The sequence below is a fragment of the Sinocyclocheilus grahami genome, unplaced genomic scaffold (assembly GCF_001515645.1).
Source record: "Sinocyclocheilus grahami isolate Dianchi unplaced genomic scaffold, SAMN03320097.WGS_v1.1 scaffold255.1, whole genome shotgun sequence".
Classification (NCBI taxonomy): Eukaryota; Metazoa; Chordata; class Actinopteri; order Cypriniformes; family Cyprinidae; genus Sinocyclocheilus; species Sinocyclocheilus grahami.
Window position 1 is genome coordinate 362650 of NW_015505434.1, and position 7469 is coordinate 370118.

The following is a 7469-nucleotide window of genomic DNA, read 5'->3' on the forward strand; positions in this document are numbered from 1 at the left end:
ACACACACACACATATATATACACACACACACACACACACACACAGTGGCATTCGAAAGTTTGGGAACCCCTTGCAGAATCTTTGAAAATGTGAATCATTTTAACAAAATAAGAGAGATCATACAAAATGTTATTATTTATTTAGTACTGTCCCGAGTAAGATATTTTGCATAAAAGATATTTACATTTAGTCCACAAGAAAAAAAATTGCTGAAATTATTAAAATAACCCCATTCAAAAGTTTGGGAAGCCTTGGTTCTTAATACTGTGTGTGGTTACCTGGATGATCTATGACTGTTTTTTTGTTTGTGTGATGGTTGTTCACGAGTCCCTTGTTTGTTCTGAACAGTTAAACTGAGCACTGTTCTTCAGAAAAATCCTCCAGCTCCCGCAGATTCTTCAGTTTTCCAGCATCTTTTGCATATTTGAACCCTTTCCAGCAGTGACTGTGATTTTGAGATCCATCTATTCACACGGAGGACAATTGAGGGATTTAAACAACTATTAAATGCACAACTATTCAAACACAATAGGTTTTAATGGAAACCTGTAGTGTTTATTATAAATAATTTATCCGTGCACTTCATTTTTTTTTTTAATTCATGTGCTCTCGTAATTTTTAATCAAAAATATTAACCTCACCCTCAAAACGACTCATCTTCTCTTACGGTCACGAGCTATGGCGCAATGGCGGAGCTAGTGACGTGAGGAGTAAACGCTGGGATAAACAACAGGGGGAAAGCTGAAGCTGATGCTTCACTTAAATAGAAATCAATGCATTGACCAGTGGGGGAGTATACTAGCCTTAAAAATTGAAAGGATATTAGGATATTACCACAACATTACTCTTAGGACATCGCAAACTATTTTTTTATGAATATGACTTAACCTGATGGAGGACGCGCTCAGTCATTCAGGCAGTCTCTCTCTCTTGCGCGCGCGCACTGTTAGACATGTTTTGTGCCTTTGATCGTCCTCATCGTCATCTTCCTCAATAAATAAAAAAATTGTTCATGCTAGGGTGTCGGGCGGTGAATCCAGTGGAGAGAAATCCCCCCACAACTAACTGCAAACTGGCATTCAGATCTGCCTCCATTTTGTTAGCAACGCCCCAACTTCCAATGATCCAATCAATTCCCGAAGGACGAAATCAAGTCCCGACCTCTCATTTCAGATGCAGTTTCACTCGGATAAACGTCACAATAGAGAAAAAAATGACAATCACTATGTCCATTTAATGCCAACTTTAATGCATCATGTTTCCTTCTGGCACATAAGTGAATGTTTGAACCTTTTTTAATAGTTGTATTTGAGTCTCTCAATTGTCCTCAGTGTGAAAAGATGGATCTCAAAATCCTACAGTCACTGCTGGAAAGGGTGCAAATATGCAAAAGATGCTGGAAAACTGAAGAATCTGCATGCATCATTTGCATTCAACTGTTTGTGTATGTATGTATATTATATATATATATATATATATATATTATATAAAATATATATATTAAAAATGCAATTTTTTTAATAAACACCATATATGTATATCTGCACAAGATCTCTCCTCATTTGTTAGATGGTTTCACACCTCTAGAGAAGCAGTGATGGAGAGAGGATGCTCTACTGATTTTGTCTGTGCATCTGTTTGGGTTACAAATTGTCTTTAATTTTCATGTTTGTGCAGCTCTCATATGGATGAGTCTCTCCATCATCTTAATTTATTAAGATTCAGCACTAGTGTTTATCCTCTGGCACATGGATTAGAAATGTAATTACCAATTAGAAGTGACATTCTTGTCATTTCGGTCCAAAATGAACAATCTCATGTTTTCCAACAGGCTTTCGCTCAAACTCTGTTAGACAAGGCAACAGCAATAAGTGACATGCTTTTCTTGCCATAACTAACCCAATTTTCAAAGTATTAACCACATGCATAATAATGAAACAGTACATACAATAACAATGTGTGATACATTTTGCTATTTATTTGTGGAATTTTACAAATAAGTTCTCTGCACACACATGACAAATTACTATCTATTCCTTTGCTATTTAAAAAAAAGGTGATAATTAATTAAAAAAAAATAATAATTTATTCGCCTGAAAACTGCTCTCCTACTCTTAAGATCCTTGACTAGATCTACTGGCCTATTTCTTGTTCTTCTTTGTAACACTCGCCAAAGGGGATGGCATTCTAGGTGAGGATCACAACCCCTCTGACAAATTCACCTGTCTAGATGCCTGTAAGGTCAAATCCTGAAGTGCTGATATAACCCAGCTCAGTCGAGTGAAGTCAATTCGTAAGGTTAATAAACAGATTCTTACCTCGCCAAGTGCCTGTGAGGTAGCTTATTTTGGACCCCAAATACATCATCCACCTGCCAGCCAAACAGTAGAAAGACTGGCCTTAAGAATGTTCACAACCCTAAACACTATAAGCAAAGATTCATGGACCACAACAGAGAAAGCCAAGACTCATAATTTCCTGCAGCTCCGGAGTGATTAGTTACATGGCATTTACAGCTCAAATGTTTGGACCCCAAAGCGATTTCACTGACTGAGACAACTTATGGCTAGACAGCTCATAGTCTGATTAAAAATGATAAATAGTCTTAAGGGCTGTTCACAACCAAGAATGTAATCATAACCATAACTATAAAGTTTAAGCAATCCTTCTAATTCTATGAAAACAGCAAAGTCCACACCACAACTGTAATGATAAGGACTCAGAGGAGCAATATCATTGAAATCACAGTCAGAATGATTATTCCAGCCGATGAACCAAAACGTTGACAACCAAGAATCACTTGACTTGAGAATTGAACGTAACAGGCGACATAACTGCAGTGTGCGCTTATAACAAACAAAAGTATTGTGCACTGGTGTGGACACTAATGTCATTATTGTTACAGTGCTTTCAACACCATTACTGTAGCTTTGCTGCTAATATTATTATTCCAGAAATGAACATGCTTTCAAAGACATTAAAACTTCTCCACTAACACTTATTTTTCTTACAGCATGAGGTTTTTATGTTGAACATTTTAGCTAACAAGCTAAGCATTTTACACAAGTTGAATCTGATGTACGAAAATCAAACAGTGTTTCATAAGGCATTATTTTTTGGCCAAAGAATACTTTCAGCAATTAGAACCACGCTGTAAAGTGCACAATAATGACAGTAGAGCTGACTAGCATTCAGATCCCAGATGTTGTACAGCTTGAAGCCAGTTGGAACAGCAAGGCGCTCGAGAAACTGAAAACTCTTCCCCCCCCCAAAAAAAGCGAGAGACGGCTAATGAAGAGAAGCTGAGCAAAGTGTTTTTAAAATGCATTTGGAAATGCTGTACAACTCATGTCCACATTGAATGGCTAATTAGAATTTCTCAGAGAATATTAAAATCAATTGCAATTTGGTCAAGACCACTGTCTGTAATTGTTATACACACGCATCTAAGCAAAGCCTGTCAAAGAGCTACCCTGTGCTCTCTATGAAGCAGAATGATTTCAAAAAGAAGCTGAAAAGTATTTTAGTTTCTAGACTGAGAGATGCAGTGGTTTTCCTGTCAGGTCTTGTATATACAATTTACTGTATTTAAAAAATTTGATTATCACTTCTTATGAGCAAGAAAGAGCTTAGCCGATGACCAATATATGCCTAAGAATTCTAGCTTTTATAATTATATTATAATAAAACCTGGAAAGAAACCGGTCTTATGAACAAGACTCTTAAACATTCTCAGATATTGGATATTATTTGAGAGAGTGAGTGAGAGAGTGTGAGAGAAAACACAAAAAAGGAACACCGACATCTGGAGTTTTTAATTTCATGAGGATGATCCTGTAAATGAGTCCTGCCCAAATGAATAGAGTCATAAAAAGAAATAAAGTTTAAAAGCCCTGGAATTAATCAAGTTACAGACACGCTGTGACCATCAGGAATGTTTCAGAAATTGAATAATGTGAGCTACTGTAGGTGTGTGTGTGAGATATAATAACAGTGGCTGGCTCTATACTCTCCTGTAATTTCAGCAGATGTTTAATCTCTCTCCAGAGGAGGTGGATGTTGCTCATGCTGAACAGCATCAGATCTGGAGTCCCTCTCCCTACAGGGCGCCGGAGGTTAATGTAAAAATCAAACTCAGCAGCATGTGAAGTTTGGAGCACCACTGCACCTCACACCACCCTTCAAATCCTATACATATGCTCTGTTCCAAAATTTAGTTGCACTTCAAGGAGTTAACACCAAGTATGTTCGGAAAAAGTAGGTATATTTCTAATTATGCCGATACCTAACTTCAGCCAAATTCTAAAACGCACTTAATGTTCCCAAAAGAACCGGTACTTTTAAGAAGTCGATATTCAAATTTGAAAAATGTAGCAATACCAGCCTTTTGTGCAGTACATATATAGGACCGAGTACAGACTTAATTTGGTACCAACTTATAGGTTCTCATGCATATTTGTTTGAGCACTCAGTGAAGAGCTTTAAAGGTTGAGCATTGTAGCCAATCACTGATAAGTCTGTTGAGAGCATAAATGTAATGGCCAGTTAGGCTAGCTTGTCAGAACTACTTAACACTGCTCAAAACACAAAAGTTTTTGTTAGTGCAAGCTTGCTGACGAAGATCTGGACAATCGCGAATAAAGTGTGTATAAAAGAGAATGGAAATAAGAGATTGCTGGCAGATTCAGAGATTATAAAGGAAGCATTCTTTACTTTCTTTCTATAACCCATTCACAATTTAAATAAATGTTTTATTTTAAAGCTATTAAGTACCCACTGCAAAGTTCCGGGAGTTACAACCATAATTAAATGCACAACTAAATCAGCAATTGCGATGACAACCATAGCAATGGATAAGACAAAAAAAAACTGATGTCAAAATGTTGCTCTTCTGCATGTACTATAATTACAAACATTTTAAAGCAATTTTTACTTAAATAAAAATATCTGAAGGATATATATACTAATGACTATTTGAAAATAAATATATTAATGCTAATGTTTTGATTTATTTACATAGTTAAATAGTTCCAACAGCTTTTGTAATGGCACCATTTGGTACAGAGAACCGTGAAAACTTACTGCCACTGTTACCAACCACTTACGTTTTGGTATCTTTACACACTACACACACTAGAAACTGTAAAGTGTTATAAACAGTCCACTAATATGTTCCATTTTTCTCCTCTACTTTATATCCTCACATTTGAAGCAAAATAGTGCCAGAGGATACAACTCCAAGCTTTTATCAGATCTTTTCATCGTCTTTTGTATCTCATTCCTCCCTCTGGATATAAGAAACACAACATGGTTGTGTCTTCAATTAAGGAAGGAGCACTGATAACCAACACCGTGCTGAGGCTTGCAAAGCGCTGCTCTGCTGAAAGCTAGCAAAAATCCTCAAAAGACATCGAACCTGGAAGGGAGACATGCAACACGCACCACTGATGAATAATGTGATTACAACGGCACAAAACATCCCTCCCAGAAAAAATAAATAAATCTAATCGAGCGGTTTGTGCACATACTTGTGCAGAGAAGAATGGCCCATTTACTAGAACATACACTGGCCAGAGGTTATCTCCTCAGTATACCAAACCAAGTAAGTCTTCTCTAGAAAATTTATATTATGAATGTGATCTTCCCAAACCAAGATACACACAAAAACCGAGAGACCACTTTAAAGTGCTATTCATGGTTACATGCAGCTTAAGGGCTATCTATAAACTGTATATAATTTATCTTTCCGATAAGGACCACTTATGGTTTTACCATCTTATTTTTTTTTTCACCATTTTCCAACTACATTAAGTTAAAGCACCACTGAAGTCATTGGTTGAAGCCTCCACACCACATTCCCTGACCATTGTGACTGCTAGACTAGAGTACCTGAAGCTAAATTAAATGCTCTTCATGGAATCACAAAATGGCTAATAATTGTCCTCTTTCTCCTCATAACCCCTATACAAATTCCATATTACAGCACAAAAGAAATCAATGCAAGGTGGGAACATTTGATGACGACGACGTTCTTTAATGGTCTCACTTGAGTAAGGTAGTAATTTACTTTTCCTGCCAGAGAGAAATGTAAGTCAGCAGGTGGCCTGCTGGCTAAAGGGGTTTTATTGATCCTTTGGAATTTACAGTGCGTTAATAATGTTAAGACTTTCAGTATGCATCACATGCCCAAAGCCTCTGAAAACAAATGGCTTTGATTATGCTTTTTAAACATTACATTATGTTGTGTGAAGGAGCTTGTTAACCTAACGTTAACAAAACCCTTTGATTGTGTGATTAAATGTGCATTTTGATCTTCATTAATGCATCTCTCATAGTCAATGATTTGCTGTTGTAATTTACAGTTTAACCACTGAATACTGAGACACTTTGTTTATTGTTAATTAAATAAGATATGCATTCGTGTAATATTGCTTGGTCCCTTACTGCCTGGAATTTAAGGTCAACTCATGTACAGACTTCAATACACATTCCATGATCCTACAATGTACACTGCAATAAGTTAGTAGAACTAAATATATTTGAGACAAGAAAAGCAAACAACATTTAAAGAGACAAGTTCAGTATACACGCATATATTGGCCAATAACCGCATGGCACCAATATGTTGTGTATCTGTAATTCTCTCATTTAAAATGATGCACAGACTCATGTTCCATGTTCACATTCACTTTATTTTAATGTAATATTCTAATATTGATACTCAGATTAAACTATAAAGTGTCCTTATTGCAAAAATTTTCTTTAACAAGCACATCACTGGTTCATCAGCCATGTACTACTCGCTGCTCTGATGCCACTGATTAACAACCGGTATTAACAAAAAAAAATGTTTTTTTAAATGACGACCCAATTATTAATTTTGTGAATGAGTATTAATTGAGTCATGTTTGACAGTAAGTGGTCAAGCAATTAAACCAAATTGCCTTCCATAATTATGCCAGAATAAAAAAAATAAATCTATATAGTGTCTTTTCTCCATTTACATCCTTTGTAATCAGTGTACCCAAGCTACCTCAAACATGACTCCAAAAGCAGCAATTGTGAAGCATTAATACTAAACAATAACACGTGGGTGTTCTGGAAAGATCAAGAAGTGTTTTTGAATGCAATCCATGTTCTGCTACTATTTTAAAGGGCTATCAGTGTGTCCTGTGTGGGTGTTCCATTTGAGTAATTAGGAACATAGGAAAATGTTGCTTTCTTGTACAGTAACCATGAACTACATCTCTAAATATCATTGTTACAACACTGTGCATCGTTAAACAATGTAGATCATAGGCTACGTATTTATTACAGAAAACAGTGTCATGTACAGTAGGAATAAATCTACCACTCCCAATCCTTGTGTTATGTTAGATTTTATGGTCAAATTTTACTTCTCTTCTTGCCCTTTCCTCTGATTTTTTTTTAGGCATATGCTCTATTTAAATAAAACATGTCTGATTAA